Raw genomic sequence first — 12,575 nt, 5'->3', positions numbered from 1 at the left:
ACAAAGCTTCCAAGATAACAGAAGAAGAAAGCACAAATGGAGGATCTCATCCATCAGTTGCCCAGGGAATCATCCTGGCAGCAATAGCAAGAAGTTTCTCTGAGCTGCCTGTGTGATTCACACCACAGAATGCAGCAAGTTGCCCTCATTCCTTGCCATGGGCAGCAGGCATGGATGACTCCTTCAAAGCAGGCAGCAGTATAAAGCCAGCTGAACCTCACCTTGTGGTGGAGGTAGGACAAAGACTTGAGCTGCCTGCCTCTGGTCAGCATCAGCCTTCCTGGTCACCTAACAATACTGTAAAAAGACAGAGGGAAAATAAAGATTTTGAAGGGGGGTACAGAGATAAGATAGCACTATGAAAAGAGAGTGATGGTATTTTTAAGAAAATTAAATTAAAAAATAGAAAGAGATTGGCACCTTAGGTTACTTCAGAGGAAGAAGTTGGTACAGTCACAGTGGAAGAAGTGGTGGGTAGGCTGGGAAGGAGCTGTGAAATGGAGTTTGTGTGCAATGTGCTAAAGAAGTGAAAAAGTCTAAGCAATGGCCTAGGGGAAGAAAAAAATCTTGACAAAGTTGGAAACTGTCCTGCACATTCAAATAAAGTAAGGCAGCAATTCCCATGCCAAAATAGATGTTATAACACACAATATAACAAATTAGAAAAAGTTATGTGTGCAATTGGATTGGAAATAAGAGGGAAAAATTGCACCAATTGGCTGTAACATGCAGGAGAGGCAAAGACAGTACCCAAAAATATAGTGCCCTTTATAGGTCTGAAGGAAGTAAGAAAGCAGAGTTGCCTTGAAGATAAATATGGGTTGTGGAACTGTGGATATATAACAGAAAGGAAAGTTTGTCTTCTTTTAATATATTACTCATATCTTTATATAGATATGTGAATGAATAAAAGAAAAATTTTATATTTATAAAAATGCAAAGATTAAAAATATAGACCCTTTGGGGACTTCAATTAATGGTTGGCCATTCTTGAAGAAATATCACACAGGTGGGATGGGGGTGACTGGGGAGGAGAAAGCAGTTTGACAACAGAGAGTAAGTTTACAAGTATAGAAATAACACCAGTCTCTGAAAAATTTAAATATATATATATAAAAGAAGGGACAGAGGAATAAAAGCTGAAACTAGTCTGGATTTCCAAAGGACATGTAGTCAAGGTCAGTATTATCCCTGCTAGGAGCTAGAAAGAAATTATCAGGAGATCATGGGAGTCGCTTGCAGGGAATACAAGGGAAAGAAGCAGGAAACTGAAACTAGAACAGAACTAAAAAATAGAATGACAGCAGGTAGGATTTCCAGTGATTTTAGAGAAGTTAAAGTGAAGAGGGAAGGAAAAAACCCAAAAGCTGCAATCAACACTGACAGATCTACAGTCAGAGAGTGAGCAAGGGAAACAGAGCATATAGCATGTAGAGTGGGTAGTTGATGCCAAAGTGAAATCTGAGGTATTAATTCACATTCAAGTCAGAGGAAAGCATGGCTTTCTTTTTTTGGCCTATGATGTAGGCAATCTCAAGAGATGAAGCCTTCTCTTTACCCAGGAGCCCAGCTTCCATTATAAAATATTAAAGCATGTGTGTTATAGAACATAACTAGATAAATGAAACATCATAGAGAAGTAAACAAGCAATATGGCATTGAGCAGAGATCTTGCAAATGAGGGGAGAAAAATATCAGCACTTTCTTTCAGTTTGGGTCTGGAATCCATCATGAATTTGAATTAAGCATGAAGATCAAAAGTGAGTCTAGTTAATATTTAAATATATGCTTTGGGGGAAAGCCTTGTTTTTCTGATTATTTGTGACTAACTTTTAATCTTTAAATTTTTTTTATTACACTTTCTGTTGAATAATATTTTAAGCAGTGTATCTTCTGAAGTTCCCCTGAGCTCCAATTTGAATGTGATAAATAACATGCCTCGGAACTCAGAAATTATCTTCCATACTCAAAAGATATAGACTTGAAAATGCTACATTATATTTTTTTTCCTCCTCTTTTGTGCAGTTTCTTTTTCTTCTTAAAACTTTGAGGGACTTTTTTGGGTGTAATGGAGAGCACTGTCTCACTTGCTGCCCACGCAGCTCTATACCTAATAGAAAAACAAGACTCAAAAGTGTAATAAACACTAAAAAGGCTTATCTAGATTAAATATATTATTCTTTAACCCTTTATCAGCATCAGGACAAGTATAGATCATTGGTTCATTATTTATTTCTAACATCTTTCATTCAGAAGGATCAGCTCACTTCCCAAACTGTGAGGTGCTGCCATTCCCATTCAGAAAGGAGCTAATCTAAGGCCTAAAACAGTGAAGTAACAATGTCAAATCTAATGTAAAAACAGCATCTCATGACATGTCAACTCCTACTCTGTCCATTGGACCACATAACCTGATATCTAACATGATACAATTTACTAGAGGAGATCTTCTATCCCACTTTTTGGAAATTATTGTTTTACTATACCAGTAAAAGGTCCCTACATCAACTATTCAGGAAGCAGCCATCCTAATTGCATATCAACCATATCCTTTTTCAAGCAAATAATATGAGATATCTCTCACAACAAGTATAACAGCAATAATTAATATGAAATGCATTATAAACTCCTCAGGAGTTACTAGTTTAGATCTATTGTTTGTTGTTAATCAGAGGAAGAAAACAGATCTCTGAAGGTAGATAGTATCATATTGTGCTTGGCCAACTGAAAGCCATTTAACTGAGAACTTCATTCCTATACTTTGTTTTGTATATATAAATTATCCAGTTGAAAAAAAAAACATTTTTTTTTTTGATGCCAGAATGAATCAAATTAATGCAAACTTGGTTACAAGCAAATATTTCTATAATGAACTAACAGCAGACCCTGGGAGAGTGAACAGATCCAAACTCCATTCAACTGCCCCTGAAGTAACAATCAGTCTCTCTTAATAGCACTAAAGTTGTAGGATATAAAAAATTACATGACCTGAGTAATAACCTCTGAGAAATGTAGTTGCAGGCATCAGTAACCTTTGATATCACTGGCACAGGGGAGCTCTCAGCCTTCCTGAGGAGCAGCACAGGTCTCCAGTCACCAGAGGAACATTCCATTTCAGGCCTGAAGATCTATTTAAACACCTAACAGCCAGCCACAGCTCAATATCCACAACAAGTGACCACTGTTCACACACCAGAGAAGTGTGTACTTCCATGAGGGACTATACTGTGGAGTGGACTGGTACTTCGGTGTGTGACACCAAACAATGTTGTCACAAACACAGCCACAAGCTGGTTTGCTCAGCTGTTTGTTTGGTTTGTTGTTTCTTTTTAAAGCCTTCCCAATGAGCAGTTAAGTTGTCACAGTTCATAGAGTGACTTCAACCTGATGATCTCATGAGTGCACATCTGCCCACAGGAATAAAAGTGCCAAGAGGATGAGTTGTTTATCTCTGGTCCCCAATGGCAGAGTACAGCTATGAAGGTCAGACAGTACATTTGCAAGAAGTGACAGAGTTTCTGCATCTGCTTCATCATTTCAGCGCCCGTAACTGAGAACTCTCCAGACATCGAATGGCAATCAGGAGGGCCAAGTGCACATGGGAAGCTGAAGGTTGCTATAGCATATAATACCACCTTGTCATGTGTATTACTGCATGACAGCTGGAACTTCAGAAGGTCAACCCATCACTAAAACAAAAAAATCTTAGAAAGTAATTACAGTGGACAGACATGCAGGGTGCCCCTGCTTTCATTTGATGCTGTGTCTTGGAATTAAGAATGTCATTATTGGATTGCAGGAAAGAAAGAATGATAGAAACAAAACTGAAGTGAAAGAGAGGTTAATATACTGCATACTGGAACCTTGTATATTAACCCAAATGTTTTTAAAAACAGCAATCCAAAGTCCTTGGCCTTCCTTTCTCCTATTTTTTTATTTCTTTTTTAACTTACAAGCTTAAATTAATTGTAAATTCCTATCAAATCAGATTAATAGATGTTGGCATTTTAAACTCAGGAGCTGTTTCAAATCACTGTAAGGATCCATAAACAAAGAATGATGGTCATAATTTTTCTTGGAAGACACGAACATGTCCCACCTTCCAGAAATAAATGAAATAAATGGATAGTTTGAATGAATGAGTGGGAGCAAGAGTGAAAAACAAACCATAAGGATTGTATGAAGGTTGTTTTAGTATAAAACACTCTCTCATTCCATAAATGTACAATATAAGATTAAAGGAAAAAAAAAAAGTTTTTCTTTTGCAAACCTCATTTTATTAACATTAGAAAAATTTCCAAATAAAAACATTAGGGAGATTAGGAATATCTGTAATGACTCATAAAAGGTCTCAGTGACCTTATGAAAAAATAAAATACACACTTCTGAAATGATACTTTAATTCAGCCATTATGCATTTAAGTAAAACATTTATAATCTCAATTGAAGACTTAGCTGGTATAACAGAATTTGAAATGTAATTACAATACATAATGCAAATTTTTAATTTTGATTCAAACAGTGTCTTAGGGTGCAGTTAAAAATATTATTTTTTAAACCTAAAATCTAATGTCCCCAGACTTTTGCACATCCTTTTGAATGAACAACAGTGGAAAATCTGCTAAGGCAGATAAATTGTTGCTATTAGATTTTAGAAGGATCAGTCTTTAAAAGAACAAGAACTAACTGTTCCTTCTTTGCTGTCCAATGCAAAATCTCATCAAGTTACAGCTATAGCAGTTATTAAATTTAAAAAATGAAGGGAATTCTCATTCTGTTTTACTCTAAATTTTGATAAGCCTAAATCACAAGCTATTGGTTGTTAATTAAATTTTTTTGAAAATTCAAAGGCAAGAACAAGTCCATGTTTTGATGTTTCAATTTCAGAGGAAATACCCAAGTTCAGGTAAAATGTAAGTCTATGCTTTTATTTTTAAGTCAGTACCATACTTACAGTAACCTAAGATTCTATAAATGCTGCAAATCTTGCTTTTAATTGTTTGTGATTTCTTTACAGAGCTCCAACTGTGTATAAGATTTCTTCCTGGAAGCATCATTTTGTTGTTTAGACCAAGGACTAGCAGACCCATCAAAATAAGATTTTTCTATATTTCTGTCTAAAGAAAGCAGTCATTTGTTGTGAGTACAGAAACATTGCTGGATCATACCAAACACATGTCTCAGGTGACTGGAATCCTGTTGGCAAGTATGAATTTCTTCCCTTCTTGTGGATCTTTCAGCTCAATTAGCAGCTATCAAACAAGTTAACTTCTTAAGGGAAGAGATAAGAGGTTGAATGCACCTCAGAAACTGGTATAAGCAGGACCAGATGCAGATGCAAGACATCACAGCACCACAGAGGCACAGGTTACTCTAAGAGCACCCCAGGTGTAGGGACTCTCCAAGACCAGAGACCAGAAAGCAGAGAAGGATTAAGACTCCAAAACCCTCCTCTTTTCACACCACCTCTGTGCAGCAGCTCATGCCTCATCTCATCTACTCCACAAAGGCTTTCCATGGACCTGGAAGTTGCAGACAGCAGATGTGAGTACACAATGCACTTCAAAGAGCTCACATTATGTATAAAAACCTCTGGAAGCTTAGCTTACCATCTGATTTTCTATTTTTTGGGACTAGTGTCAGCACTGACAGGCAGGGAGGTGGCCACTACACAGAAGTGATGGGGTTGGCAAATCTGTCCCTGCTCATGATGGGTTTAGTTCTACAGATGGTAGAGAAGCAGCAGTGCTAGCATGAAAACAACATAAAGCTGCCTGGCTGCAATTAGGGCTTCTAGCACATCCATGAACTCACTTCCATTTGTATTTGGTCTCTGGACTCTCATTTTTGTTTGTGTGTATAAGAGACTAGGTTTGCTAAATTGAGAACACAGCCTTTGGTTCCAAGTGCATTTCTGTGTTCAGCTAAACCTCTTTCCACAGATGCCTAACTACCTCCAGTTAAATCTATTATTATTAAAGAAGTAAAATGCATTGAACTCTTACAGATCTATACAGAATTTTGTGCACTGAAAAAATGGCTATGAACCATCATTTAAAGGACATAGCAGTTTCCACTCTTCATATCCAAAACTGAAAACCTTCAGCATCCTTTGATAAGAAGACAAATCTGCTTGCTCCCTGCCCACATAGGCAAATGTTAAAAAAAAAAGTGTGTTGAGGTCCAAGGTTCATTCCAATATCCATGTTTGTCAACAAGCATTCAGTGGCTTTAAAAAGTACACCAGAACAATTGTGAAGGTGAGATACTAAGATAAGAATGATATTAAAATCTCTCCTCAAGTACATGAGGAGTTCTAACATTGAATCAGCATTGCATCTTAGATGTATTCACAAAAAAAAAACAACAACAAACAAAAAGATAACCAAGAAAACCTCAAAACAAACAAACAGAAACCTCCAAAACACAAAAACCCCACCACACCTGTGAACTGAAAAAAATAGCTGTTTATAAAGACTGATGTGCATTCAGAATGTAACTACATGGGAATCATCTTGAAGGGTAATGTGAAACTCCTTCTGCTGCTATTCAATATCAGGTAACAGGTATTGCATGATAGCAGAGTCCTGGTGCAAACTAAATGCAGCAGGCATGGCAAATACAGGTGCTAATGCAAACATTATCACCTAGCTCGGGCTTAAAGCAGCTGTGACCCCTGGAGTAAAACCTAAACTGGCATTGTTCTGCTATAGGCAGCTCACTTCATCTTCCCCCCTCCACTTTCTCCTCCCACACCACAGTTTGTGCTGCACCCTTTGATTCAGGGACCACGAGCTGCAGTGTTTGTGCAGACACCATGTAGCACTGTGAGCTATCATTTCTTCCTTGTGGTTTCCAGCAGGTAATAGGGAGAGTCAATAATAAGAATTTAAACTTATTTAATCATTTTTCTTCTTAGCCAATTGCCACAGCCTATCAGTTAACAAGATTTCTGAAAATACAGAAAAACATTTTGTGCATACATAGCTTGCTTTCGGGAACTTCTGTTAACATTCTTGCAAAGCCCACACAGCTTCAGGCACTGTGCAAACATATGGGAGTATACAGACTGAAGTAAACACAAAACAGTAGAAAGAAATATCAGTAGATGTAAAAAATAAGGCCAGTAATACAGATTAAAAATAACATGGATTTATAGTACAGATTGTAATAAATAACACTGCATATTCCAGTGGGGGCTTCATGCATTTGACACACTAAGGTTATTGCTTGCTGCACAGTTGTGTTCCCAGAATTTCCTCCAGGAAGGTGCCCAGAACATTAATATAATCAAATATCTGGAAGCATCTCATTACCACAAGTGGCACTAGAGTAAAATGGATTGAACTAGCATGGATTTACACCCCCCCCCGTCCCCCCATTCTAATTCCATTAAATGTGAAGGGGAATAATGCTCTAAACTTGAAGTCCCTTTTTTTTCCCCTTTAAAACAGAACCAAATAAACCAAATCTCAATGGCTCCCTCTGCTGTCTTGTCTTAGAAGTTTCATTATATTTGTAAATCCTTCTTAACAACAATTTTTTCCTTCCCCAGTCAGTGAACATCTGGTATTTCCACAACATCACACAGCGTGCCAGCTTTAAAGAGTCAAAAAAACCTTCATCCAAAAGGAAATTTCTCAAAGTGCAATTCAATGCTTTCTTATCAAGGCTGGAATAAACAGCATCCCTTCATGTTTGCATGGCAGCTACATGTAGCATCATGAAAAAATGTTAAAGATGGTTTATCATCTTTGTAATCAGCTTTGGGTTGATCTGGATTTAACTGCATAGGTGTGGATTTTGACTCTAACAAAGCCAGACAGTTGCATGAAACAACTGTATCTTTAACAAAACAACTGTAACAAATATTTCAGAGCTATGGGAACAGTCCCAGAGAGAGAACATGTTTCTGATAAAACAGAAAATACTCCACAACACATTAGCCAAGCTGGAGAGCTGTACTGCCTCTGGCAAGCATTCTAGATTGCTCCTTGCCAGGCCCCAGGGACAGATAATGGTCATTACCTGGCACAGGTGAGCAGCAAAGCAGCAATATCAGGGTGTATTGTCACACAGCTGATAAGGATTTGTCTGCCTCTCAGCATCTCGATAGGAAATTTAGCAACAAATACTCCATCAGAGACCTAACTCCAAGCCACAGAAGTCAACAGGTCACTCAAAAGAAGCAAAAGCAGACCCCAGGATCTGCCCTCCCACACATAAAGAACTCTGGAGGATATAATTTACTCTCAGCAACGTACAAAAAGGGAAGATAATAGAAATCTGCAGTGCTCAGTCAAAACACAGAGGTGTCAATTTAAGAGAGAAGCAAAACCCCTCAGTGCTTCACTTTGCAGTCAGTGGAAGCACCTCCCAGGCACAGAGTGTGTGGGGGCAGGCAGCTGAGCAGGGACGTCCCCGCCAGCAGCGCTCCCCTCTCCGTGGCTTCCTGGCAGGAGCACACACTGTTGAATGACAGTCCCCCAGTGCCCCCTGAAAGCAGACTTGGTGCCTGAGGTTAATGGAATGACAGCAGAGAATATTTCCACACTAGCCACAGAATTTGTCTCAATTGCCTCCGTCTTCTTTGTGCTCCGAACCCGATGCCTCTCAGACCGGGAGCTATATTTATCCCTCTCACACAGGGATGTTCTCATGGTGCTAAATTAGGCAGCTTCTGTCACGCCCAGGACCAGCCATAACCCTTCCCTATTGGTTCTCCACATCAGAGTTGTGGGTGCATTTGTGGAGCCCTGTCTAAAGCCAGCACAGATGTACACACCGCAATAGTCACCTCACTCATCTGGTGGTGAAAGCTGAGAGCGCTGGATGTCCCACGCCGTACACGTCCACTTTTCACACAGGATGCATTTAAACTGCTGAGAGACAACTTCTTGAACTGCCAGGGTATCACTGATACCTACAGCTTATTCTGCCTAAAGATTACACCCACTGTACCTCAATCCCCTTCCTCCAGGAAACATGCAGAAACCCATCACATTTCCAGTCTTCCCATATTCTTGCCAGCATAAAAACATCCTCTAGATTTCAACTGTTCTTTTCTTTTTTACTTTTCCCCAGCTCATTTTTACTGTGATGGTAGGCTAATTCACCTACAGGAGGGAAGTTTAGTTTATTTTTTAGAAGACATACAAACACTTTATTACTAACAACCTTGTAGCTTGAAATGGCTTTGCTCTCATTTTGCTAAACTAGGCTCACACCTTAAATTCTACCTATCTAAATACAGATAATACTTATAACATCCCAGATTTAACTTGGAGATATACCATCCTAATCTGACAAAAGAAAATCTGAAAGGGTTTTTGAAATTTCCAAAAGTGAAGTTTGCCCAAATAATATTAAGACAGCTCCACATTTCAAACCTCTCAAATGCCTTCAGCTTACAATGATGGTTCTTTGCTATAAAAGCCATACCCATTGAATGTCAGGCTGGTTTTATTCATCCAGATTGCAAGTATAAATTACCTAATCAGCTTCTTAGAGGCAGATACTGCATACCAGTATCAGGGAAAAAAGCAGAATGTCCAAAAAACATTAAAGAATGACTCCTTGTATGGAATTTTGTGTTCTCAAAGACACAGTCATAAGAGTGATGTATGCATTACATTCCCTCCAGATTAAATCTTTTTACTCTCATGTTTGCAAGAAGTTGGATCTTTCTTTCTTTAAGCTGGGCCCAGCTGCTACAAGCTTTCTGGTTTACTGGCATTACTTGTAGTACTTTCCAGACTGAAGGCTTGGAAGGAGCAATTTTCATACAAGAATTGCTGATATTACAGAGGGGAAAAAAATTTGGCACATTTAAACCTGTCACTTCAATGTATTTGATGCTGGAAAGCAAGAGGGTAGGAGATGAATACAATTAGTTAATGGGAGCAGTGATCAACCCTATTCTCTGTGCTTTTTCAGACAGGGGAGAGAACACAGCCTCCCAAAGCTCCTCTTGCATTTTTTCCAGACTCTGCCTACAGAGCTGGAATAATTACCTGACTTGGGATCAACTGAGCGTCAGAAAGCCTGAAACAAAAGAAGCTTGTTAAACTTAACAGTATTTGCATGGTCAATTAATTTATTTCCTCACCCCTTCTAGATAAAGGAGAGTCCACATTATTGACATGAAATCATGGCATGAAGGTTAAGGGATATTTAGTGTTCTACAGAAGACTGAGGCACCAAAAATCCTATCCTCTCCTTTTCTCTAATGCTGTTAATCCACAAATTTAAGGCAAATTTTCTCATTTCAACCCCATTGCAGACACATTGACTATATCAGATGCATCTTTTTGTTTGCCTACCCAGTGGATGTGAACTGATCCTACTTTGAACTTCCCAGTTGTGATCCAGCTGTGAGTCAGAAATCTGCAGCAGTCCAGGGGTGCTGCTGAGCTGGTTAAGTAGCAAAGCTCTGGGCCAGAACTATGCTGCAGAGGTTGGCACACAGGCAGAGGTGCCTAACACAGCTGACAACTAGATGAGCTCTTGCACAGGTAACAATCAATGACCACAATGTATAAAAAGGACTTTTTCTATCCTAGCTGTTATTCTTTCACAAATAATAAACTCTCTATAGTGGCAGTAAAATAATCTGTGTAAATTACAACACACTTGAAATTCAATCTCTTACAAAAGGGCTCTACCCTGAGCTGAAGAAAAAAGAAACATGAATACTCAGGGTAAAACCTGTAGAATATAAGAGGTAATACCCAGTAGCATCTCACCCCTGCTCCGGGAACAGAAGTTCCTGGAGTGAAAACCTGGATTCCTAAGCACTTTTTACCTTATTTCAGAAAGTATTTTCTCAAGTAATTACTTGAGAAAGCAAAGGACCCAACTTTCACCTGGGAGTAGGTTTTCCTATGCCAATATGCCTAGGCCCCCACCTGAGCATGATGTAAGGAATCCATAGGGAAGAAGAAACCCAAACCAGTAACTAACCTTACATCAAGTACATTTTGTCTTTGTACAGGGACAGAAGCACTTGATTCAGTAGGAGTGCAGCACCTGCCCCCGTCTAACTCCTATATTTAGTTCTCCTGTAGGTTGCTTTAGAATGCTTCCTCTGTAATACCAAATGCATATAAAGATGGAAACTTTGACCAAATGCTCCAAAGGTAACATTGCTGGAACTGTGAGGTATTTTACCAAGGGAAAACAGAGTGTGAAAAGTCTGTGGATAGATCTTCTGGACACACCTAGTAATAGAAACTTTCCAACCACATTTCTCTCAAGTGCAGCCTAGATTTCATTTTGCAATGTAAATGTCATTTTGCCTGTAGAGTAACAAGCCATTTATCATCTTGATAATTTTTCATATTTGGTTAAAATTTCTTTTTAACAGAGAAAAACCATGCTTAACTTTGTCCTTTTGAGAGAGTTCTCAGTGGACTTTTTTTGTTCTTGCCTCTCAAGTGAATCATATTGCTACTGCAGATGATACAACCATTTTTTTAAAAAATTACATTTGCTACAGAATTTTCCTTCATTTAAAGGTTTTCTGAGTCTGTTCAAGCTGTGTTGAGCAACTATTTATGTAATCCACAAACATAAAGCAACTGAAATAATTCAATGAACTAAAAATCCAGGAAGGGTCTTGATTCAGAAAGTCTCAGCCAACAGGAGGTTAGGTAAGCATGCTGGAGGCAGCTTCTTTCCTTGCTCTCACACTGCTCCTCTTGTTCTCATGATTGATTGTGGTCAGAGTATCAGATTAGCCAGATTTTTGGTCCAACTCTCATATCCATTCTTATTAATTGTAAAAAAAAACGGCAAAAGGGCTGAGGTAGTTTTTAAAATATTTTTGCCACAAACTCCTTGAAATCGTTAAAACCTAGGACTGAAGTGTCTTTTCACACTTTCTGGATCCCAGCTCAGGCAAACAAAAAAAAAAACAAAAAAGAAAAAACAAAACAACAATGACAAAAACAACCAAAAAAACCCAACAAAAAAAAACCAAACAAACAAAAACACAAAAACAAAACCAAACCAAAAGAAAAAAAAGAATTTCAGTTTTATTTACATATTTCATGCATCTATTTTTATACCCTTTTTTGAGCACAATGTTATGAACACTAAATGAAAAGTGTTGAAAGTAATTTGATTTAGAAAGAATAATAAAAAAAAGTACGCTGTGCAATTTAATTAACATCATTTTTTCATCCAATGTCTTGGTGCATTTCTTTAGCTACTGGGGTAGAAGACTCCGATACAGGCATGTTTTTTTTGTGTTAACATTACAGGAAGATTTTAATTTGATCTGTACTGGATATTAGCCTTTGTGACATTACTGGCCAAGGACTTTGGGCTCATCATAAGTCTGTGAAGCTTTGTGATTAAAAAGAACACGGCCTCAAAACTCTCTGCAATATCAGAGCATTCTATACAGATGGTAAAGAGACCTACAAAACCAGATTCAAAACAGCCAACAATGAGCCTTTTATTATTCGTGATGTGAGCTAGATGACAGGGGAAGGCTAAAACTTAATCTTAAACCTCTCCTGAAAAATTTCATACTCAGAGGTTTAGTCTCCCTTAAGACTCAGCAGTTCTTC

Source organism: Molothrus ater, chromosome 1, assembly GCF_012460135.2.
Source record: "Molothrus ater isolate BHLD 08-10-18 breed brown headed cowbird chromosome 1, BPBGC_Mater_1.1, whole genome shotgun sequence".
Classification (NCBI taxonomy): domain Eukaryota; kingdom Metazoa; phylum Chordata; class Aves; order Passeriformes; family Icteridae; genus Molothrus; species Molothrus ater.
The sequence above is the reverse complement of the archived record's forward strand: the minus strand, read 5'-3'. Positions refer to the sequence as shown.